The 25,604-nt window shown below is 48.2% G+C and overlaps 1 pseudogene; it reads left to right on the top strand.

Moving 5' to 3' along the window:
- The window catches only part of LOC130306824 (uncharacterized), a 77,673-nt pseudogene that overhangs the window by 25,094 nt on the left and 26,975 nt on the right, over positions 1-25,604 (top strand).

The following is a 25,604-nucleotide window of genomic DNA, read 5'->3' as shown; positions in this document are numbered from 1 at the left end:
CTTTCTCCCTCCCACTCTCTGGTCTTTCTGGGCCTACGGTTCGATACCGGGAGTTCCCGAATCTTCCTCCCTCCGGACAAGCGGAGTGCACTGCTGTCAGGCGTTTGTCACTTGAGACGCCCGCATCCAGTGTCCATTCGTACTTGCATGGCAGTGCTGGGCAAAATGGTGGCGGCTATAACGGCGGTCCCGTTTGCACAGTTTCGTTGCCGTCCGCTTCAGTGGGCCATTCTGTCTCTGTGGGAAGGATCCCCCCTGTCCTTGGACCACCGGATCCGTCTGCCGCCTCGACTCGCCAGTCTCTTCTTTGGTGGCTACACTCCCCCCTCCTTCAGAGCGGCCGCTCGTTCCTACCGTTGAACTGGCTGGTTCTTACCACGGATGCGAGCCTCCTCGGTTGGGGGGGGGTGTTCTCCTGGACCGGACGGTCCAGGGCCGGTGGTCACCTCGGGAAGCCAGGCTTCCTATCAATGTCCTGGAGATCCGTGCGATATTCCTTTGTGTCCGACACTGGGAGTCTCTTCTTCGGGGTCACCCGGTTCGCATTCAGTCCGACAACGCTATGGCCGTGGCGTGTCTCAAAGGCCAAGGGGGCACTCGCAGCAGTGCCGCCATGACCGAGGTGTTCAAGATTTTGACCTGGGCGGAACGCATGGTTCCCTCCATATCAACGATCCAAATTCCGGGGGTGGAAAACTGGGAGGCGGACTTTCTAAGTCGCTCATCTCCCGATCCCGGGGAGTGGTCCCTTCACCCGGAGGTGTTCGAGTCCATTTGCCGTCGTTGGGGGATTCCGGACGTGGACCTCTTTGCGTCCCGCTTAAACTGGCAGGTTCCAAGCTTCGTGGCAAAGTCCAGAGATCCTCTGGCACTGGCCGCGGACGCCCTCGTCATTCCCTGGTCTCGGTTCACTCTCCCGTATCTGTTTCCGCCAATTCCCCTCCTTCCCCGAGTGCTCAGGGAACTCAAGGCGGAAGGCGTTCCGGTTGAAACCGCGGTATTGAAGGCTCGCGGTTTCTCATCTGTGGTTATTCGCACTATGCTTAGGGCACGTAAGCCATCCTCGGCGAGGATCTACCATAGGACCTGCCGGCTTATTTTCGGTGGTGTGAGGCCCGCTCTCTTTCCCCGGTTCGTTTTTCTCTGCCGAACCTTCTGGCGTTTCTGCAGCCGGGTCTTGAGACGCGCCTGGCTCTTAGTTCCCTCAAGGGTCAAGTATCGGCACTGTCTATTCTTTTTCAGCAGACTCTGGCTTCTGACTCATCGATTTGCACCTTCCTCCAGGGAGTTGCTCACGAGATTCCTCCCTACAGGTCTCCTACTCCTCCTTGGGACTTGAATTTGGTTCTGAGTACCTTGCAGTCCGTTCCGTTCGAGGCTATCCGCAATATTTCTCTCCGTTTCCTTTCCTGGAAGGTCGCCTTTTTGGTAGCTGTGACCTCGATCCGTCGGGTGTCGGAATTGGCAGCTCTTTCTTGTCAACCTCCCTTCCTTATTCTTCATCAAGACAAGGCAGTACTTCGACCGGTTCCTTCTTTTCAACCGAAGGTGGTTTCGTCCTTTCATCTGAACGAGGATATCGTTCTCCCTTTCTAATGCCCTGCTCCGTCTCATCCTAAGGAGTGTTCGTTCCACAATCTGGATGTGGTCCGGGCCTTACGAGTTTACTTCAAAGCCACCTCTTCTTTCCGACGGTCGGAGTCGCTGTTTGTCCTTCCGGAGGGCTGACGCAAGGGTTTGCCAGCTTCTAAGGCCACCATCTCCAGATGAATCCGGTCCACCATTTCTGAAGCATACCGTTCCAAGGGGAAGGATCCTCCCTTCCGGGTTACGGCTCACTCCACTCGCTCTGTGGTGGCCTCTAGGGCGGTCTTTAACAGGGCTTTGGCCCTAGAGGTGTGTAAGGCGGCTACTTGGTCTTCGGTGCACACGTTCACTAAGTTTTACCAAGTGCACACTTTTGCATCCGCCGACGCCTCTTTGGGGCGTAAGGTTTTGCAGGCAGCGGTGGCTCTGCCGTCTGCTTGATTCTGGGTTACATTGTTTTCCCACCCCCGGGGACTGCTTTGGCATGTCCCACGGTTCCTGTGTCCCCCAATGGAGCTGAATGAGAAAAGGAGATTTTTTACACTTACCGTAAAATCTTTTTCTCAGAAGCTCCATTGGGGGACACAGCTCCCCCCCTTTGTTGTTAGTTGTGATCTGAGTTTTAGTCGCCAGTCAGTCTGTTGGTTTGTAGTTTTGACTGGGCGCCCTCTGAACTCTGTATTTTTCGGTTCCTCCTATTGCTTTGGGACTAAAACTGAGTGTCTCTAAGGCAGTAGGTGGGGTATACCCTGCTGGGAGGGGCTGACTTCTTTTTTGTATTACTAGTGTCAGCCTCCTAGTGGCAGCAAGATATACCCACGGTTCCTGTCATGGATTGTAGGGGGAGCAGAATAAGAGGTGCGCACAGACCCTCAAAGAGACGGACCACATGTGGCCCCTACTGGATGCACCAGGCACTGTCGCTGCCTGAGGGAAAAGTTCGGAGCCTGCAGCGAGGAGGAGGAGCCGTGCTGGAAGTTCGGCCAATGTACGCAGTGGAATGCTGTACACGCTGGCGGCTGCCAACCACCAGTATTACACAGATTACAAACTCTCCACCATAACGAATACTAAAGAGTCACCAATCAGCTTGATGAGATGTTTACAACAGTTAGTGCGATTATTCACAAATGGTAGAAACATAAAACATCTGTCAATCACCCTCGGTCTGGGGCTCCATATAAGATCTCACCTCATGGAGACTGAATGATCAGGAAAACTATCAGCCCAGAACTATAGGGGAGGATCCTGAATGATCTCAAGGCAGCTGGGGCCATAGTCAGCAGGTAAACAACATTAAGAGGGACTGAAATCCTGCATGGTCCCCCTGCTCAAGAAAGCACATGTAAAGGCCCATCTGAAGTCTGGCCATGAACATTCGAATGAATTAGAGGAGAGCAGGGGGAAAGTGTTGTGGTCACATGAAACCAAAATTATGCTTTGGGGATGTTTTTCTGCTAAGGAGACAGAATAAATTTACCGCATCAAAGGATCAATGGATGTGTCCATGTACCGTCAAATCTTGGGTAAAAATGTTTCCTTCCCTCAGCCAGGGCATTGAAAATGGTTTGTGGATAATTATTCCAGCATGAAATGCCAAACGTTGGTCACAAAACTTTAACCTCTTAAGGACGTCCTGCACCCGCTACCATCCTGTAAGAGTAGTAGGTCGGTCCCGGCACCTAGCAACGACTGGGACCCATGGCTAATACCGGACATCACCGATCGTGGTGATGCCCGGTATTAACCCCTTAGGCCCCTTTCACACTATTAAGTTGTTCTGTTAAAAGATCCGTTATAAACATCCGTCAGAAAAGCCTTAAAAACGGATGTTATACGTCCGTTACAAAATCCAATTTAAGTCTATGGGATTTTTTGATTATCTGTTATTACCCATTATAGCCCGTCATGAATAAAGGATGTTATTTGTGACGGAAGAAAAAACGGCACATGCACAAATTTTTCTTCTGTCATAAGAAACATGTAAATTAACGTCCGTTATTTTTTAACATTGAAGTCTATGGCAAATGGATGAGCCTTTATGTCATCCATTTGCACCAGGTTTATAATATCCGTTATTACTTCTGAGCATGGGGGGCTAGATATATAGGCTATATGTCTACCCCCCCCTGCAGCGCTATATATCTTGCCCCCCACAGCGCTTTTAATATATATATATATATATATATATATATGGCCCCCGTTGTCACTCACAATGTTCATTTTGAAAACCCCGCCGGGAGCCCTGAATGGCTCCTCAGTACCGGTCATTCAGGGCTCCCCGCGGGGGATTTAAAAATGAAAGTAAAAACATGCCGCCCGCTCCCCTGCTTAATAACTTCTGATCACATCGGGTCCCAGAAGTGAGACCCAGTGCGATCAATCCCTCCAGCCCCTGTACTACAACCCCCATCATGGAACAGGGTCTGTTCTATGATGGGGGTAGTAGTACAAACACTAATGTAGCCTCCCCAGCCACCGGCAGACTCCCGCAGCCAGGGAACTACTACTCCCATCATGGAAAGAAGTCTGTTCCATGATGGGAGTAGTAGTAGTCCCGGCTGTGGAAGTCTGTAGGCAGAGGTTTTAAAACGGCCATACATGAGGGATGTTATAACGGGTCTTAAACAATGAATATTCCCGTTATTTTGATGGACGTTATTCAGCCGTTAGCACCCGTTATTTCATCTGTTATTATACATCCGTTTTTACACAGAAAACAGATGTTTAATAACGGATGAATACTCATAGTGTGAAAGGAGCCTAAGTTGATCGCCCTGTCTAAAATGAAAAAAGAAGAAAAAGCTTCCCGGCAGCTCAGTCGGGCTGATCGACATCACTGCAGTAAAACCGCGGTGCACCGATCAGCTGAGGACACGCGAGGAGGGTCTCTACCTTCCTCCTCGGTGTCCGATCGTCGCTCGATCGCTCTGTGCTTGAGATCCAGGCTAGAGCAATGGAGTGCCGATAACACTGATCAATGCTATGCTATGGCATAGCATTGAACAGTGTATGAAATTAAAAGTTTGAATCCCCCCCCCCTTTTTTTTTTTATAAAAAAAAAAGTCAATAAAAATAAATATAAACGTGGTATCACCGTGTGCATAAATGCCCGAACTATGAAAATATATTGTTAATTTAAAAACGACCAAAAAAATCTGATTAAAACAAAAATGGTACCAATAAAAACTTAGATCACGGCGCAAAAAATTACCCTCATACAGCCCCATATACGGAAAAATAAAAAAGTTATAGGGGTCAGAAGAGGACATACTAAGTTTTTTGCAAACAGTTTTATTTTCACCACTGCGCAATGACGAGTGACGTCCTCAACGCCACGTCACTGTCAGTGCGCACAGTGACAGCTCAGGACGCCGCCGGAGCCAGAAGTAGTGCAGACTCCGGGAACAGGTAATTATGAAACCGGGGATGGGGGAGGCAATGGGGCAGCGGCGGTGGTTGGACTAAGGACCGGCAGGGGAAGAGAAGCTGGCGGCGGCGGTCTCTGGCCAGAGGATGGGGGGGGGGGGGGTTGGACTGGACTCAGGAGGACCCCAGGACAGGCAGGGGAAGAGAAGTGGGTGGCGGCAGCAGTCTGATTGTCACATTTGATAAGAAGTGCGGCCCTGAGCTCGCCCAAACCTCTGTCCCTGCTTCTTAGGGTGCCCACCTCCTTAAAAGGATGGCCCCATGGTGCCGGTCCCTATCCTACTAAAGTACTGGGAGTAGCAAAGTCAAAAACAATAAAAATGTTTTCAGTTTTTTTAAATATATTTTATGGTGATATGAATTGCATTGTTACCAAGTAAACTTGAACCCGCAAAAAAAAGCCCTAATATAGCTCTATAGATGGAAAAATAAAATGTTATGGCTCTTAGAAAGAGATAAGGACAAAACTAAAATGCTGGTCGGTAAGGGGTTAATACTCAAAAATTAACTGTTTTATTCTTGGCAGATTCTTGTAGCAGGAGATCAGAGGAGAATCTTATATCTTCAGATTATAAAGCAGATGATGATATCACACAAGATACATATGAAGAACATTCCATTATCCCAGATACACCCTCAGCCCTTCACAGCCAAGATCTGTCATCTCATCCTTATATACAGGTGCTGTCTTCTCATTCATCACAGGATGTTAAGCAAAATAAGAAAAAGCCATTTTCATGTGCAGAATGTGGGAAATGTTTTACTTTGAAATCAAATCTTGTCGCACATCAAAGAATTCACACAGGAGAGAACTCATTTTCATGTGCAGAATGTGGGAAATATTTTATTCAAAAATCACATCTTATTAGACATCAAAGAACTCACACAGGAGAGAAACCATTTTCATGTTCTGAATGTGGAAAATGTTTTACTCACAAATCCGATATTGTTGTACATCAAAGAACTCACACGGGAGAGAAACCATTTTCATGTTCAGAATGTGGAAAATGTTTTACTCATAAATCAGGTCTTAATAAACATCAAATAACTCACACAGGGGAGAAGCCATTTTCATGTGCAGAATGTGGGAAATATTTTATTCAGAAATCACATCTTATTAAACATCAAAGAACTCACACAGGGGAGAAGCCATTTTCATGTGCAGAATGTGGGAAATATTTTATTCAGAAATCACATCTTATTAAACATCAAAGAACTCACACAGGGGAGAAGCCATTTTCATGTGCAGAATGTGGGAAATATTTTATTCAGAAGTATAATCTTATTATACATCAAAGAACTCACACAGGGGAGAAGCCGTTTTTATGTTCCGAATGTGGAAAATGTTTTCCTCATAAATCAGATTTTGTTAGACATCAAAGAACTCACACGGGAGAGAAACCATTTTCATGTTCAGAATGTGGAAAATGTTTTACTCATAAATCAGTTCTTATTAAACATCAAGGAACTCACACAGGGGAGAAGCCATTTTCATGTTCAGAATGGGGGAAATGTTTTGCTCATAAATCAGATCTAATTAAACATCAGAGAACTCACAAAGGGGAAAAGCCATTTTCCTGTTCCCAATGTGGAAAAAGTTTTAGTGCCAAATCAAGTCTTGTTCAACATAACAAAACTCACACAGGAGAGAAGCCATTTTTATGTGTAGCATGTGGGAAATGTTAAATTCAGAAATCAGATCTTATTGAACATCAATGAACTCATACGGGAGAGAAACCATTTTCATGTGCAGAATGTGGGAATTATTTTTTTCAGAATTACACATCAAAGAACTCACACAGGGAACATGTTTTCATGTTTAGAATGTGGGAAATGTTGTACTCAGAAATCAAATCTTACAAAACATCGAAGAACTCACATGTGGAAAAAGTTTTGCTGACAAATAGGGCTGAAACAACTAATCGATTAATCGGCAACTAATCGATTATGAAAATAGTTGTCAACTATTTTCGTAATCGATTTATCGGTTGGTCGATTAGTTGGTCAGCCAATTTCTAAAGTTCGCATACACTTAGCGATTACCACTATGTATATATACAGCCTGTTTTGTGTAGAGGGGCCCAGCACACACAATCCTCTGCTTCCTGCAGCAATGATGAGTCCCCGGTTGTCGGGCTCTGTGCTAAAGGCCAGACTCATAATAGTTGTAGAGAGAAGATGCAGGAAGTGGAAGATTATCTGTGCTGCCCCCCCTCTTATTATGTGTGCCGGCCCCCCCTCTTATTATGTGTGCCGGCCCCCCTCTTATTATGTGTACCGACCCCTTCTTGTTATGTGTGCCGACCCCCCTCTTATTATGTGTGCCGGACCCTCTTATTATGTGTGCCGGACCCCTCATGTTATGTGTGCCGACCCCCCTCTTATTATGTGTGCCGGTCCCCTCTTATTATGTGTGTCGGCCCCCTCTTATTATGTGTGCCGGCCCCCTCTTATTATGTGTGCCGGCCCCCTCTTATTATGTGTGCCGGCCCCCCCTCTTATGTGTGCCGGTCCCCTCTTATTATGTGTGCTGGCCCCCCCTCTTATTATGTGTGCCGGCCCCCCTCTTATTATGTGTACCGACCCCTTCTTGTTATGTGTGCCGACCCCCCTCTTATTATGTGTGTCGGACCCTCTTATTATGTGTGCCGGACCCCTCATGTTATGTGTGCCGACCCCCCTCTTATTATGTGTGCCGGTCCCCTCTTATTATGTGTGTCGGCCCCCTCTTATTATGTGTGCCGGCCCCCTCTTATTATGTGTGCCGGCCCCCCCTCTTATGTGTGCCGGTCCCCTCTTATTATGTGTGCTGGCCCCCCCTCTTATTATGTGTGCCGGCCCCCCTCTTATTATGTGTGCCGGCCCCCCTCTTATTATGTGTGCCATCCCCCCCCTTATTATGTGTGCCGACCCCCTCTTATTATGTGTGCCACCCCCCCTCTTATTATGTGTGCCGACCCCCTCTTATTATGTGTGCCATCCCCCTTCTTATTATGTGTGCCGGCCCCCCCTTCTTATTATGTGTGCCGGCCCCCCTCTTATTATGTGTGCCGACCCCCTCTTATTATGTGTGCCAGTCCCCTCTTATTATGTGTGCCGGCCCCCCCTTCTTATTATGTGTGCCGGCCCCCCCTCTTATTATGTGTGCAGGTCCCCTCTTATTATGTATGCCGGCCCCCTCTTATTATGTGTGCCGGCCCCCCCCCTCTTATTATGTGCGCCGGCCCCCTCTTATTATGTGTGCCGACCCCCTCTTATTATGTGTGCCGGCCCCCCCTCTTATTATGTGTGCAGGTCCCCTCTTATTATGTATGCCGGCCCCCTCTTATTATGTGTGCCGGCCCCCCCCCTCTTATTATGTGTGCAGGTCCCCTCTTATTATGTGTGCCGACCCCCTCTTATTATGTGTGCCGACCCCCTCTTATTATGTGTGCCGGCCCCCCCTCTTATTATGTGTGCCGGCCCCCTCTTATTATGTGTGCCGACCCCTTCTTATTATGTGTGCTGCCCCCTCTTATTATGTGTGCCGGCCCCCTTCTTATTATGTGTGCAGCCCCCTCTTATTATGTGTGCCGACCCCTTCTTATTATGTGTGCCGACCCCTTCTTATTATGTGTGCTGACCCCTTCTTATTATGTGTGTCGACCCCTTCTTATTATGTGTGCTGCCCCCTCTTATTATGTGTGCCGGCCCCCTCTTATTATGTGTGCTGCCCCCTCTCATGTGCGCTGGGCCCCTCTTCACTAAATAGGCTGCTGGGAGCAGGTGGGATGGACAACAGGGAATGTGCTGCCCCTTCCTATCTGGCCACAGGTAGAAACACGGAGGGGGCTATAGCCCTTACAAGGGGAAAAAAAGGAAAATTACATTTAAAAGAATTAATTTACATATTTAAATATAATAAAAAGCTCCTCCTCTCATCCTCCACATTTAGCCGACCTCACAATCTCTCTCTTAACCCCTTATGGTCATCGCCAAATTTTGCATTAATAACTGTGTGGCTTTATGCATTAATAATTAATAAATTCCGAGATTGTTTTTTGTGACATATTTTACTTAAACATAGTGGTAAAATTTTGTTGATCCTTGTATTATTTCTTTGTAAAAAAATTCCAAAATTTCATGAAAAAATTGAAACATCTGCATTTTTGTAAATTAGAAATTCTCTGCTTGTAAGGAAAAGAAACATGGCAAATAAATTAAATATTCATTCATATTAAATATAAATTAAATATTCAAATATACAATATGTTTACTTTATGTTGCATCATATAGTGGACATGTTTAATTTTTTTTTTTGTTTAAGTGTAGTTTAGTGTACAAAATCATGAAACCCAGGAGTAAGAAGCAAATACATTCAAGCAAGTATGTAACACATAATACGATATGAGCAGGAACATAGCAAAACCTTAGGAACTACACAGTCACAACAATGGCGGAAATATCACCAGTGGGGAATAGGGTTATAACAGTAGAAAACTCAACAGAAGGGCGGTACTTCCCACTAATAGTATGATCCTAGCACATCGAACCTGGCGAGGTCAAGTAACAAAAAGTGAACAACACAGAAAATAGACACAACAGAGAAGGGAGCACATAAGGGAGAGAGGGAGTACGGGTCAGGGGGGATCTCCATCAAAGAAGGGGTCCCATGGGTCCCAGATGTCAGAGAATGCTGCACCTGTATTGTTCCGGGAGGCTGTGGTTGATTCCAGGGATTGGATCTCCTGTATACAGGCCTGGAGGTCGTGCATCAATGGAGGAGCAGTTTGCTTCCAAAATTTCAATATTTGGCCGGGTTCACACTGTGGAATCACCAGACAGAATTTCTGCCAGAGATCCTGCAGGCGGCACTAGGACCATGTGGACTGCATTTCCGTCCCCATAGACGACAATGCTTTTCTGAGCGGGTCCGCAGGGTGAACCTTGCGTTAGGGTCTATTAGGGTCTTAGGGTCTATTCACACAGCAGAATTTCTATTTGCAGAATTCCGCCTTAAATTAAAGCCCATAGACTTTTATGGGATTCCGTACTCCCATTCACCCTTCTGAATTTCCGCTTGCAGAGCCAAAATATATGGTAGGTGGACCCTATTCTGTGCCAGATGTTTCCATTTTCCATGTCCCCACAAAGAACGAACACATTCATTCTTTGTGCGGAGACCGTACGGAATTCATAGCCGTCTATGAAAAGGTGCATTCAAGATTATGTATCTGAAGATAATGGAGCTGCTCAGTCTAGAGCTCAACTGGTCAAATGACTATAGGGAGCGAGTGAAGGGATCTACAACATCCGCATAGAAGAAGAGTACCTCACCCCCCCCCCCCCCCCCCCACCATTTCTGAAGTCAGACCAGCAGGCAGCTCCGGATGAGAAAAGACAGCGGAGAAGAGGGAGAGAAGAGCTTAAACGTACACCACAGTAACCCCAAATATACTTGGAAAGGGCCATGGGGCCCAGGAGGCTGTCAGTGGGAAGAGGACCACAGAAAAGAGTTTGGGTGGATAGGAGCTAGCCAGAGCTTCTCGATCTCCATTCATTTACTATATGTATGGTACATAGACCAGGCGAGCAGATGACAAAGGTGTGCAGCCATGTAATATTTGGTTATGTCAGGTACTGGCAGCCACCCCATAGACTTACCCGCCATCATCACTAACATAGGCAGTGGGTCAGAGAGCGGGTCAGGATGAGGAGGACGTCATCAGCAAATAGGTAGATTTTGAATTCCCTGTCGTGCAACAGGAGACCAGAGATGCTCGGGGGTTCAATCCAGAGTACAAAAATTAGTGGGGACAGTGGACACCCCTGGCAAGTCCTGTTGAAGAGAGGTAAACTAGCAGATGTCATATGGGGGAGTTTGATGAGAGCCACTGGGTTCGAATAAGGTCCCCTCAGCCCAGGTGAGTGCCCTAACGGCAGGGATTTAAGCACTTCCATGACCCCTTCAGAGGTTATTAGAATTTTAATAGACTCCCAATCCGCCAAAGAGAGAACTGGCAGAGGACAGTCGGAGAGGAAGGATTGTAAAGCCGCACCATGCTCAGCCGGGTCAGATGGGAGGGAATGTAATTTAGAGTAGTAGTCTAGAAAAATCTTGGAGATGTCTCCTGGATGATAACTGAGACATCCTGAGGTATCTTTTGATGCAGAGGGAGACTAAGCCGCAGCGCGCTCCCAGAGACTGCAAGCAAGGTGTGGGCCTTGTTACCCTTCTGTAAAACCGCTGTTTAGAATAGAAGAGGAGTCGCCCCACTTTTCGGAGAGTGAAGTCTCCCAGGTGAGCCCCAGCTGCTACCAGCTTCTTCAGCAGTGAAAGAGAAGGGGCGGACACCATAGCCACTTCCAGTCTCCCTATCTCCACCTTAAGCTCCCGGGCCTGGACAAAAGCGTATTTCCTAAGTGGGGAGGCCAGAGCGATACAGTGGCCCCAGACCACCACATTATGGGCTTCCCAGAGGGTAGCCAGGGAAGTAACAGTGCCGTCATAGGGGGTAAAATTCTCGCAGATACAGGACTAAATCGATTCCCAGAAAGGCAGTGACTTGAGGAGAGGCTCATTGAGGCACCAATGGCATCTTCATGAGGGAGAGGATTGCAAGGAGAAGGAGACAACCACCAGGCCATGGTCCAACCAGGATGTAGGATCCATGAAGGCACTGGAGAGTATGCAGACCGCTGGAACATTACCAAAAATCTATGCGGGTATAGGACTGATAAGGATGGGATAAAAAAAAAAAAGAGTTAGAGGGATAGATGATCCATGGAGGTATAAAAAATTCAGATTAAAATCTCCACCCAGGATCAAAACAGAGGGGGGTATTTCCGGAGCTTACCGAGAACTCTACGTAGAAAGGTAAGTTGTGCCGAATTGGGAGCATACACATTGCAGAGTTGCAGAGGTTTGCCCGCTAAGGTTCCCTTCGCGATAACGTACCTACCGCCCCGGATCTATAAAGGAGGAGGCTACACTAAGGAGACACAACACCTATGTTTTTTTTCTGTCAACAGTAACCGAGAATACCAGGGGGTACAAATGAGCAAGGAATTAAAAATTTCCAGAATGGTTGAAATGGATCTCTTGCAGAAAGGCGATATCAGCCATAAAGGAAGACGGTGCTCTCTGGGCTAGATGCCGCTTAACATAAAAAGCAACTCAGCATAGCAGAGGAGTTTAGAGTGTCCAGCAACAAGGTTATCTGTCAACAGCCTACCAGAGATCCCATCCCAAGAAGGGGGAGAGGACAAAAGAACACTGGGACGAGGGGACACAAGACAAGACAGAACAGGGGACAATACTAAACCAATAAGGCATGTAGAACTCAAAAACAGTGACAAAATACAGGTGAACCAAGGGGTCATCGATAGCATGGTGAACAAAAGATGGCATGGCCCCAAAAGGGGGGAAGTGAGAGCACAGAAAAGATGAGTGGAGAGACTATAAGGCCAAACCCCCCTTCACATGGCCATGACCAGCATCAAACAAAATTGAGAATCTAATCCCCGACTATAAGAAGCATGAGAAGGAAGCAATATTAAGGGGAAGCGGGGTGAAGTCCCAGAGAGGGGTATGCAAGGACATCACCAGTGGGCGTAGACAGTGGGCCCTGCGAGTCAGGAGGAATAGAGAGACGCTGAGGTTCAGACATCCTCGTGCATACAAGTCCCACCAGAGGAAGGGAAGGAGGAGGGGGGGCCAGGGCCCAATCTTCCATAGTATGAACTGGTATGTCCAAGTGGGAGCAATCAGGAAAGGACCGCAGCACCGCTGTATAGCCATCCTTACGAGCAGTGAGGGCAAACGGAAAGTTCCAGTGATAGGTAGCCTGATTTTTTCGGAGTGTAGTCACGAGGGGGCGTAACAGCCGCTTTTTGCACAGGGGGATCCAGGATAAATCAGAGAAGAGTTGGAGAGGCGCCCCATTGAATTCTAAGTTTCAAACATTCTGGGCCTTAGCCATTATGGCCTCCTTCAGGGCAAAGTCATACACTCAGCATATTACATCCTAGGGTAAACCAGAGGAGTTCTTTGGGCGAAGTGCACGATGGGCCCTGTCCAATTTGATTTTGTGAGAGGACGGTTCACCAAGTATGAGATTGAAAATGGCCTCAAGGGTTACCTGGAGGTCCTTATCATGGGTCGCCTAAGGAAGACTGTGAATCCTGATGTTACGTCTACCACAGTTGTCCAGGTTTTCCACATGACTGTAAAGGTTGTTGAGATATAGGCCCTAGTAGAGTCATGGTCCCCCTCCAGGACCTTCACCCTGTCCGAAACAAGCTGTCGGTCACGTCTGATTGAGGAAATTTCCACCCTTCAGGTCTCCTTCACCTCCAAGATCAAAGACCGAAAGTCCTCCATGGAAGGCATTTGGAAAAGTAGTTGGCCTCAGTCAGGTAGCACAGGAGAAGGGCCCGAGGCAGTCCAGGTTGGAATCAGTTTATTATCCCATGCTGTGGTTGCCATAGCGGGGAGGACAGAGGACCCCTTCTGCAAGGGGATGCCCTCATTAGGAGCAAAGGTCGTGCCCCAACATTCAGCTTACCCCTATCAGCTACCCTCTGTTGTTTAGACAGGCAGATGCAGGGGTCATCAGGCAGGTAGGAGAGGGCACTAGAGGGGAGATGGAAACACATAGGTGTTGGTGAGGGCCCACTGCAGGGACTGGAACAGGAGTCAGAGGAGACTGGGGCAATATTTGCTGAGGGTGGGAGGTTGGCGGACTACAAGTCCCTGGATGGCTAATGGAGATACAAGAGTCACTCACCAACCCTGTGGATGCTCCCAGAGTATGAGGCAGTTCTGGTGATGGTAACGATGGCGGCCGCAGAGGTGGAGATTGGAAAGGAAGTTCATGAGGAACTAGAAGCAACCCGATCCAGCGGCCGGCCGGACTCACTAACATGTAATCCCAAATTTTTTTTTATTTTTTATTTATTTTATTTTTTAATAATATTTCCTCCGGGGCGTGGCCTAGACGCTGAGCCGAACGGACGCATGCTGAACTAGCTCCGCTCTGAACCGTGTTGTTTAGCATCCTGTCTTCATCCTGGACCTCAGAACTTTGCCTCAGAGACTTCGGAACCGCAGTGGATCGGTGGGGTCCATCATGCCAGCTAATAAGAGCGGTGTGGCGGCAGCCGCGAAGTTGCAGGGTTTCGCGCGCGGCCAAGACCAAGATGGCGCCGGGCCTTCTTCCTCCGCTCCTGCTGAGCCGGTCGCTGACTCCCGCCCGGAGACTCCCTCTACACTGGCCGCTGCCCCGGGGGAGATGACCCTAAGTGAGGTGTCTGCGCAACTTCTGGCTGCCATTACCATGTGCAAAACTTCCCTGACGAGTATGCTGGAGGAGGTGAAGATTGATATTGGCCTAATCAGGCAGGACCTGCACAACCTCCGAGACAGGGTAAGACAGGCTGAAGCTCGTATCTCCTCAGTCGAGGACTCGGTGGCGCCCTTACCTGCAGCGATTTCAGACCTTGAGCGCACTGCGTCGCAATGGAAAGAGAAGGCAGACGATCTGGAGAACCGGCTGCGGAGGAACAACCTCCGGATTGTTGGCCTGCCGGAGCACTCTGAGGGACAGGACCCCGGCTCCTTTGTTGAAAAATGGCTGCGTGAGCTGTTGCCTGATGCCCCGTTCACTACCACCTTCGCGGTGGAGAGGGCACACCGGGTCCCGGTAATGAGAGGGCCAGGGGCCCCGCCGAGGCCGCTTCTAGCCAGAATGCTGAACTGCAATGACCGGGACATCGCCTTACGACTGCTCCGTCGCCTGCCAGAGCTCACCTTCAATGGGTCTCCGGTGTCGATATTCCCTGACTTCTCCCAGGACCTGCTGAAGAAGCGTGCCACCTTCCAAGCAGTGAAGCGGAAGCTGAGGGACATGGCGATACCTTATTCTATGGTGTACCCAGCCCGACTGAGGGTCGTGGACGGTGAGAGGGCCATCTTCTTCATTACCCCGCAGGAGGCTGACGAGTGGGCCTCAAGGAGGCGCAATGTGAGGCGCTGAGGTCCTGAACACCATCTGGGCCCGGCTGGGCCCTGCTGTTTATTGCACTGTCTGGAGCTCCCGGACTGCCGGTGAACTGTGAGTACTGCTGTCTACAGTGACTTGCTTTTGGGTCCCCTGGTGTACCCCTGTACCCATCTCCCGGTCCCCTCATGGCCTACTCCCCCTTGAGCATATACACTCTGGGAAGCACCCAACTGCCACCTTCACCCGTTTACTTTCACTCTCCGTACCTGCATACCCCACCTGGATACCCCACCCGACCTTGCTGTCCTACCCCCCCCCCCCCCCCCCCCGTGGACTGCCCCTCAGTAACTGTATGCTCCCTCTCATGCCGGACCCATGCAGACCCCTTCCTCATGCTGCCCTGTGCCCAACGGACCCTGCATCCTCTCTGTACCGTTTATCCCTTTCCCCTATGCTGGACTTCCCCGCAGGGGACCTGGTACTACACTGGTGAATGTTGCCATACACCCGTGACTGCAGCAGTTCTGATGACCCGCTACCACTCTGCTGACGGGACTTGAAGCCCGGTTGATACCTCAGGACTGCATGTTACTCTGAACTGCTCATACTCGCTACACTGTGCGGCATATTGCCCGGATTATGGCCCACCCGTATTTCCCCTTGTTTATGTACCCTAGTTAATTGATGGTGCTGCTGTTTGTCCCTGGTGGCAGATTGTGAGGTCTCGTTTCCCTGCGACCTTGATTTACACGGTTCCCCCCGTATTATACATCTTCTCTGGGCCTTAGGCCATTGGCCTTATGCATGTTGCATCTGTTTATGACCCTCTTGTTTTGTCTTTGTCTAGTGTTTTGTGTCTGTTTCGTTTTGTGTACGTCCCGGTCGGGCTGCCTGCCCTTTTTCCCTCTTCCCTGCGCTCCTTCTCTGTGGTTTCCCTGCTCTTCCACTCCCTTCTGTCGCCCCCCTACCTGCCCCCTCTTCTACTTTCACGTCGTGTACTCGTTTTACCCCTGTTCCTCTTCTCTCACCATTCCTTTCATTTCAGCTTCACGCTCTCCACATGGCGAATGTTAGGTATCTTTCGTGGAATGTGAGGGGTCTTGGCTGTCCTCGTAAGCGATCTCTGGTGTATGCCACTATACGTAAGTACCAACCAACTGTGGTTTGTTTGCAGGAGACGCACTTAATTGCCCCTAACACTCGGTGGTTGTCTAGGCCCTGGGTGCAATGGACGCTACACTCTTGCCACACCTCACATTCCAGGGGAGTCTCTTTTATGATACACAAATCCCTGAGATGGGAGGCGAGGCACACTCGGGTTGACTCTGAGGGCAGGTATGTGTTCATTTTTTCACTTATTGACAATTCCCCCTATGTCCTCTTGGGTATTTATGTCCCTCCTCCTGGTGCCCAGGAGGTTCTCCACCAAGCTGCAGTTTTCGCTGCCTCTTTTCCAGGGGCTAGAGTTCTCTGCATGGGTGACTTCAATAATGTGTTGGACCCAGCTTTGGATAGGAGAGGGGTTGGCATTGTTCCTTCCTCTTCCCCGACTCCGCTAAGCGCCCTGGTTCAGGAACTAGGTTGGAGGGACACTTTTCGGCATTTGCATCCCCATGCCCGTGTATATTCTTGTCAGGCCGCTAGCGGCAACTCCCTTTCGCGCATAGATATGATGTTGGGTAACCCACTTGTACTCCCTATGGTCCAGGCTGTGGCGTATGTTACTAGGGGGGTCTCCGATCACTCCCCTCTCCTACTGACCCTACAGACCCCTGGCCCTTCTAATAAACGAAGCTGGAAATTAAATCCTTATTGGCTGTCCTTATTTGGCCCTCATGATGGTATACCTGTACAACTATCCATGTTCTTTGTAGATCATAATGGGGTTGACGACCTCATCTTAGTATGGGAAACCACTAAAGCATTCCTACGGGGGTGTTTACAATCGGCCATATCTTATATTAAAAGGGAGGCGATGAGGGAGGAGTCTGAGCTGGGGGACCGTTGTGCTGACCTGGAGAGGACTTACATCACTGACCCGACCGATGACAATAAAACTGTATGGCTGCATGCGGGGCGACAGTACTTACATTGTTTGCAGGAGAAAGCGGCTCGTAAGCTTTTTTTTACCCAACAGAAGGCCTTTGAGATGGGAAATCAGTCCAGTAGATTACTAGCCCACCTTATACACCAGAATGCCCAGTCTCCGACGGTACTACAGGTCCGTTCGGTGGATGGGACTGTGTTGACCACTACTTCCCAGATATCTGACAGATTTGTCTCCTTCTACTCTGATTTATACACCTCTCAGGCCACATACTCCTCACGGGAACTGTCTGACTACCTGGATGACATCACATTCCCTCGACTGTCCGCTGTCAGTGCCTCCTCTCTGGAGTCGGAGCTGACTATAGAAGAACTGGAGGATGCCTTGGGTGCCCTGGCGAGAGGTAAGTCGCCGGGCCCCGATGGCATTCCAGTGGAAGTTTACCAGCAATACAAGGAGCAGCTGGCTCCGGTGTTGCTGGCCATGTATAACTGTGCGTTTGCCTCTGACGTGTTGCCTGAGTCCTTTTATGATGCTACTATAGTGGTCATTTTGAAGCCGGATAAGGACCCCCTGGAATGTTCTTCGTACAGGCCCATTTCCCTCCTCAATTTAGATTATAAGTTGCTCGCTAAAATACTCTCCCTTCGGCTGAATCGAGTTATTTTGGAAATCATTCATGCAGATCAATCAGGCTTTATGCCTGGGAGGTCCACATCTGATAACATCAGGAGGGTCCAGACACTCACCCAAATAGGTGCTACTGGGGGGAGGGATTGGGCGCTGGCCTCTTTAGACACGGCTAAGGCTTTCGACTCCGTTGAGTGGTCCTTCCTGCTGGAAACTCTTCGGAGATTTGGCTTCGGACCTAACTTTATAAAATGGATTTCCCTTTTATATAGATCCCCGAGGGCACGTATGTCCATCAACGGTGCTCTTTCTCCTTATTTTTCCCTGGGCAGGGGCACGCGACAGGGGTGCCCTATCTCTCCCCTATTATTTGCTATTGCTATTGAACCTTTGGCCCTCCGGATCCGTCAGCATCCGGGATACGCTGGTATAAGCATTGGCTCGAGGGAGGATAGGGTAGGCCTGTATGCTGACGACATGATCTTATTCATGTCTGATCCTGCGTGCACTCTGGCTTTGGGGATTGGCCTCATTGACAACTTTGGGGTTTACTCGGGTCTTAGGATCAATTGGAGCAAGTCGGTGTATATGCCCATCAGAGATTCTCCGGTAGGGAATTGTTTACATGGCCTACGGGTTGTAGATCAGTTCAAATATTTAGGCATCATTATCAACAGGCGGTTTGGGGAGGATCACCAGACGAACATTCTACCTCTTCTATCCTATGTCCGTGCCAAATTCCGGACCTGGGCTGCCCTGCCCCTTTCTGTTGCGGGCCGCATTAATCTCATCAAAATGGTGGTCCTCCCCAAGTGTCTTTATCTGTTAGAGCATGCGTCAGCCATAGTACCAGTCTCCTTTTTTAGGCAGCTGCATTCTCTCTTTCCCCCGTTTATTTGGGGCTCTAATAGATCCAAGCTGAAACTGACCACATTGCAACGACCTAGAACTCAGGGAGGTATGTCACTACCCGATCTACAGTTATACTACATGGCTGGCCAGCTCAGGTATCTTAGACACTGGGTCTCCTTGCAGCCCCTCCCCAATAGTGAGCATCACCTTGCCCACAGTCTACACCTCTCTCACCTGTGGCCCGTCTTGGAGGGTAGGGTTGGTCTGGGGGGCCCTTGGCTTCCTTTGCATAGACTGGCCCTGAAACTCTGGACCTATGCTAAACGTTTATTTGTCTTTACGGACAACCTGTTGGATAGACAACTGTGGCATGACCCTACGTTGCCGCACTTCTCTGACCAACTGGATCCGCACTTTTGGAGGTCCTATGGTGTGATCTCCGTTGGTGATGTCTATGATGGTAGTGCCTTTAGGGACTTCCAGTACTTTATTGACGTTAAATCTGTCCCCAGACGATCATTTTACCGATACCTCCAGCTCAGACACGCCTTCCAAGTACAATTCCCTAGGTCTAGTGCTCCATTCTCTCACTTCCTGGTTATTGGGGTGTTCACCACTCAGGGGCCCCGGGGACTTATATCGGCTCTATATACTGCCCTTTTGAATGCTAAGATGGGGGGGGGGGGGAGCCGCTGTCGGTCGAGGCGTGCTGGAGGAGCTGTGTAGCTGACATGACTGATGAGGAGTGGGATGATGCCCTCTCCTCACATCTGTACGTCTCACCTTCTATCAACAACAGACTGATTCAGCTGTACATGTTCCACCAGTCGTACCTCACCCCGATACGCTTGACTAAAATGGGTAGGCGCCCAGACTCATCTTGCCACCGTTGTGGACATCCTGACTGACTTTATGCACATGATGTGGTCCTGCCATTATATAGCATCATTCTGGTCCGAGGTGATACAGTTTCTTAATTCCTTAACTCGACGACCAGTGCAGATGCTCCCGAGGCACTGCCTTTTGGGTCTTTTTGATGAGGAACTGTGGTCGCCAACTGAGATCATCTTCCTCAGGGAGGTTCTCTTCCTTGCACGCAAGGCCATAGCATTGCGTTGGATGTACTCTAGGACTCCCACGGTTGCTGGTTGGAAGGCCCTCGTGAACACCTCAGTGAACTATGAGTATCTGGTTTACAAACATCGTAAGAACCCTGCCAAGTTCTATAAAATATGGGCGTCCTGGTGTGCCTCCCCCCATGCTCAATACACGGTATCCAGGTTCTTGGCAGCAAGAGTCCTCATTCTATCACAGTCTTCTTCCCCGGCTACTTGATTTCTCTTTTCTCGTCTGACCTAGGCTGATATTTCCCCCCTTCTTTGTTTCTCTTTCTCCTTTCCCCCTTACTTTCTCTTTCCCCCCCCCCCCCCCCCTTTTTTTTTTTTTCTTTTCTCACTCTCCTTCTCATCTCCCTCTTCCTCTTCCCCCTTCCTCCCTGACCTGGACGGATTTGTGTGGTGTTTTTGCGTTTGTAGTGTCTCGTCTTTGTGTTTGTCTTTGTTTCCCTTTCCATAGTTCTTGCGTTCCCACCAAACGGTGGTTGGTTTTAATGTTTTCTGTGTTTTAGTTGATTCATTGCTGATGTAACTGCTCGTGTCATGCTGATGAATGATCATCCTTTTTCCGGCACGGTGTCGGATGATACCTGTATTTCTCACCGCCAGCTTTTGATACTCTCCGTCTGTATTTATTGTGTTGAGCACTTACATTGCAATAAAAACAGTTTAAAAAAAATAATAATATTTCCTCCAAACACTGAAATACCCCATATGTGGACATAAAGTGCTGTGTAGGCGCACAACAGGGCTCAGAAGGAAAGGAGCAACATTTGGCATTTGATAGAATTTGGTCACACTTAGAAAGCCCCCATGTGCCAAGACAGTGGAAACTAGGGATGTAAGAAAAAATATTTTTGAATCGATCCTTTTAGGGATGTGGAATTTGCATCTCCTGACGCCCGGGACATGCAGTTCCGGGGGCCGGGCAGGTGAATTTTTCCGGCTCGTGCAAGCAGGGCTGGATCTGACACGGCGTCGCTCAGGGTGTATGGAGCGGGCTCCCGACTTGTGCCCGTTCCGTACTCTGCGGCCACCGGCTGATTTCCGTAGCCGGGGCCGCTGATGCATCACCGCCGCTAATATCCGGCATGTTGCTCTCAGCAGTCTGCATGGAGCGGGCTCTGGACTCCTGCCCGCTCCATACTCTACAGCCCCCGGCTGCTTTCAGTGGCTGGGGGCCGCCGCTAATAGCCAGCATGCGGCGATCGCCGCGGCTGGCTATTAACCCTTTAGATCGCCGCTGTCAAAGCTGAGAGCGGCGTCTAAAGGGATCTGTGAATGCTCCCTGGTGGGCTAGTGGGGTGAATTGCCCCCCCAGCAGCGTGATCGCGGCCGGGCGATCCACTGTGGAGGTAGTCGGAGGGCTTACCTCTGCTTCCTGCTGTCCCGTGGCTCTGTCATTGATAGATCCTGGCTTGACTAGACTCTATCAATGGATCGCAGATCAATGGAGCTCTATAGAACTCTATTCATCTGTCTGAGGAATCTAATGATTCCTCCTAAAAGTGTAATAAAGTGTATAAAAAAAGAAATAAAGTTTTAATAAAAGTGTAAAAGACATTTGTTTTTGAGACAGAATCGGGATATATCGCGATATATCGTCACGTAAACAGAATCGGGATATATCGTATCGTCATACGTGTAGCGCGATACGTATCGTATCGCCAAATTCTTGCCGATTCACACCCCCTAGTGGAAACCCCCCTCGTGAAATGATTTTGAAAACTTCATCCCTCAAGGAATGCATTAAAGGACATCTGCAGCGTGATTAACACTTATCCCCTAGCCACAGGATAGGGGATAAGTGTTTGATCGCGGGGGGTCCGACCGCACGGACCCCCTGTGATCTCCTGTACGGGGCCGCGGCTGTCCCGTGCAGGGGGCGTGCCAGCCGCAGCATGACGTTGCAGCCGGCAGGCCTCCTCCATACATCTCTATGGGAGAGGCGGGTAGGCAAAGTTCGTGTCTCCCCCATAGAACTGTATGGGGACGGGGAGGAGACGGGGCGTCACCGTCGACCTCTAGGTCGACGCTACGTCACCATGAGCGCTAATGTCGGCGCCCCGTTAGGGCGATCGAGGGGGGTCCCAGCGGTCAGACCCCCCGCAATCAAACACTTATCCCCTATCCTGTGGACAGGGGATAAGTGTCATACCGCTGCAGTTGTCCTTTAAGGGTTCAGTGAGCATTTACACCCCTCTGGTGTTTGACACAATTTTATAACAGTGGGCCATGAAAATGAGACATTTTATATTTTACACTAAAATGCTCTAGTAACATCTAATTTTTCATTCTTACAAGGGGTAAAAGAAGAAAAAGCCCCCCAACATGTGTAACACTATTTCTCCTGAGTAATAGAAATACCTCATATGTGGACATAAAGTGTTCAGCGGGCGCACGGCAGGGCTCAGAAGGGAAGGACATCATTTGGCATGCTGGGAGTTGCAGTTTTGCAACAGCTAGGGGGAAAAAGTGCCAATAGCTGTTACATAGCTCCAACTCCTAACATACAGAGCAAAAAGCATGCTGGGAGTTGTAGTTGTGTGCCTCCAGCTGTTGCATTACTACAACTCCCACTAGGCTGTGCATGCTGGGAGTTGTACTTATGCAACAGCAGAAGGTACAAAACTCACCTGCTGTTGCTGCCGTCCGCACCTGTATCTTCTCCTCCCATTTTTCTCCTCCTCCCTCTGCATCTCCTCCTCCTCCCTCGGTATCTTCTCCTCCTCCCTCTGTATCTTCATCTAAGAGACCCCCAATAACTGATATAGTATCAGTGCACAAAGAGCGGACAGTGTGATATAGTGCGATAATATCTACCGTATGTCTGTGTATATAGGAAGTTATACATGATTCACACATATACAGCTCTACTGTGTACACATACAGCTCAGCTACATGTACATTACACATATACAGCTCTACTGTGTACACATACAGCTCAGCTACATGTACATTACACATATACAGCTCTACTGTGTACACATACAGCTCAGCTACATGTACATTACACATATACAGCACTACTGTGTACACATACAGCTCAGCTACATGCACATTACACATATACAGCTCTACTGTGTACACATACAGCTCAGCTACATGTACATTACACATATACAGCTCTACTGTGTACACATACAGCTCAGCTACATGCACATTCCACATACACAGCTCTACTGTGTACACATACAGCTCAGCTACGTGCACATTACACATATACAGCTCTACTGTGTACACATACAGCTCAGCTACATGCACATTACACATATACAGCTCTACTGTGTACACATACAGCTCAGCTACATGTACATTACACATATACAGCTCTACTGTGTACACATACAGCTCAGCTACTTGTACATTACACATATACAGCTCTACTGTGTACACATACAGCTCAGCTACATGTACATTACACATATACAGCTCTACTGTATAAACATACAGCTCAGCTACATGTACATTACACATATACAGCTCTACTGTATACACATACAGCTCAGCTACATGTACATTACACATATACAGCTCTACTGTATACACATACAGCTCAGCTACATGCACATTACACATATACAGCTCTACTGTGTACACATACAGCTCAGCTACATGTACATTACACATATACAGCTCTACTATGTACACATACAGCTCAGCTACATGTACATTACACATATACAGCTCTACTGTGTACACATACAGCTCAGCTACATGTACATTACACATATACAGCTCTACTGTGTACACATACAGCTCAGCTACATGCACATTACACATATACAGCTCTACTGTGTACACATACAGCTCAGCTACATGCACATTACACATATACAGCTCTACTGTGTACACATACAGCTCAGCTACATGTACATTACACATATACAGCTCTACTGTATACACATACAGCTCAGCTACATGTACATTACACATATACAGCTCTACTGTGTACACATACAGCTCAGCTACATGCACATTACACATATACAGCTCTACTGTGTACACATACAGCTCAGCTACATGCACATTACACATATACAGCTCTACTGTGTACACATACAGCTCAGCTACATGTACATTACACATATACAGCTCTACTGTGTACACATACAGCTCAGCTACATGTACATTACACATATACAGCTCTACTGTGTACACATACAGCTCAGCTACATGTACATTACACATATACAGCTCTACTGTGTACACATACAGCTCAGCTACATGTACATTACACATATACAGCTCTACTGTGTACACATACAGCTCAGCTACATGTACATTACACATATACAGCTCTACTGTGTACACATACAGCTCAGCTACATGTACATTACACATATACAGCTCTACTGTGTACACATACAGCTCAGCTACATGTACATTACACATATACAGCTCTACTGTGTACACATACAGCTCAGCTACATGTACATTACACATATACAGCTCTACTGTGTACACATACAGCTCAGCTACATGTACATTACACATATACAGCTCTACTGTGTACACATACAGCTCAGCTACATGTACATTACACATATACAGCTCTACTGTGTACACATACAGCTCAGCTACATGTACATTACACATATACAGCTCTACTGTGTACACATACAGCTCAGCTACATGCACATTACACATATACAGCTCTACTGTGTACACATACAGCTCCGCTACATGCACATTACACATATACAGCTCTACTGTGTACACATACAGCTCAGCTACATGTACATTACACATATACAGCTCTACTGTGTGCACATACAGCTCAGCTACATGTACATTACACATATACAGCTCTACTGTGTGCACATACAGCTCAGCTACATGTACATTACACATATACAGCTCTACTGTGTACACATACAGCTCAGCTACATGTACATTACACATATACAGCTCTACTGTGTACACATACAGCTCAGCTACATGTACATTACACATATACAGCTCTACTGTGTACACATACAGCTCAGCTACATGCACATTACACATATACAGCACTACTGTGTACACATACAGCTCAGCTACATGTACATTACACATATACAGCCCTACTGTGTACACATACAGCTCAGCTACATGTACATTACACATATACAGCTCTACTGTGTACACATACAGCTCAGCTACATGTACATTACACACATACAGCTCTACTGTGTACACATACAGCTCAGCTACATGTACATTACACATATACAGCTCTACTGTGTACACATACAGCTCAGCTACATGCACATTACACATATACAGCTCTACTGTGTACACATACAGCTCAGCTACATGTACATTACACATATACAGCTCTACTGTGTACACATACAGCTCAGCTACATGCACATTACACATATACAGCTCTACTGTGTACACATACAGCTCAGCTACATGTACATTACACATATACAGCTCTACTGTGTACACATACAGCTCAGCTACATGTACATTACACATATACAGCTCTACTGTGTACACATACAGCTCAGCTACATGCACATTACACACAGCTCTACTGTGTACACATACAGCTCAGCTACATGTACATTACACATATACAGCTCTACTGTGTACACATACAGCTCAGCTACATGCACATTACACATATACAGCTCTACTGTGTACACATACAGCTCAGCTACATGTACATTACACATATACAGCTCTACTGTGTACACATACAGCTCAGCTACATGCACATTACACATATACAGCTCTACTGTGTACACATACAGCGCAGCTACATGCACATTACACACAGCTCTGCTGCAGACATATATAACACACACATACACAGCTCTGCACCACGCACATCACACACACACACACACACAGCTCTGCTGCATACACATAACTTCAGCTCATCCAGCAGCGATCACAACCAGCACAGCAGAGTCCTGCATACACTGAGCAGATGAGCCTAGAGCAGCAGCCCCTGATCATGTGACTCCT

This window comes from Hyla sarda, chromosome 1 (assembly GCF_029499605.1).
Source record: "Hyla sarda isolate aHylSar1 chromosome 1, aHylSar1.hap1, whole genome shotgun sequence".
Lineage (NCBI taxonomy): Eukaryota > Metazoa > Chordata > Amphibia > Anura > Hylidae > Hyla > Hyla sarda.
Note: the sequence above shows the minus strand (reverse complement) of the source record. Positions and strands in the feature narration are given on the sequence as shown.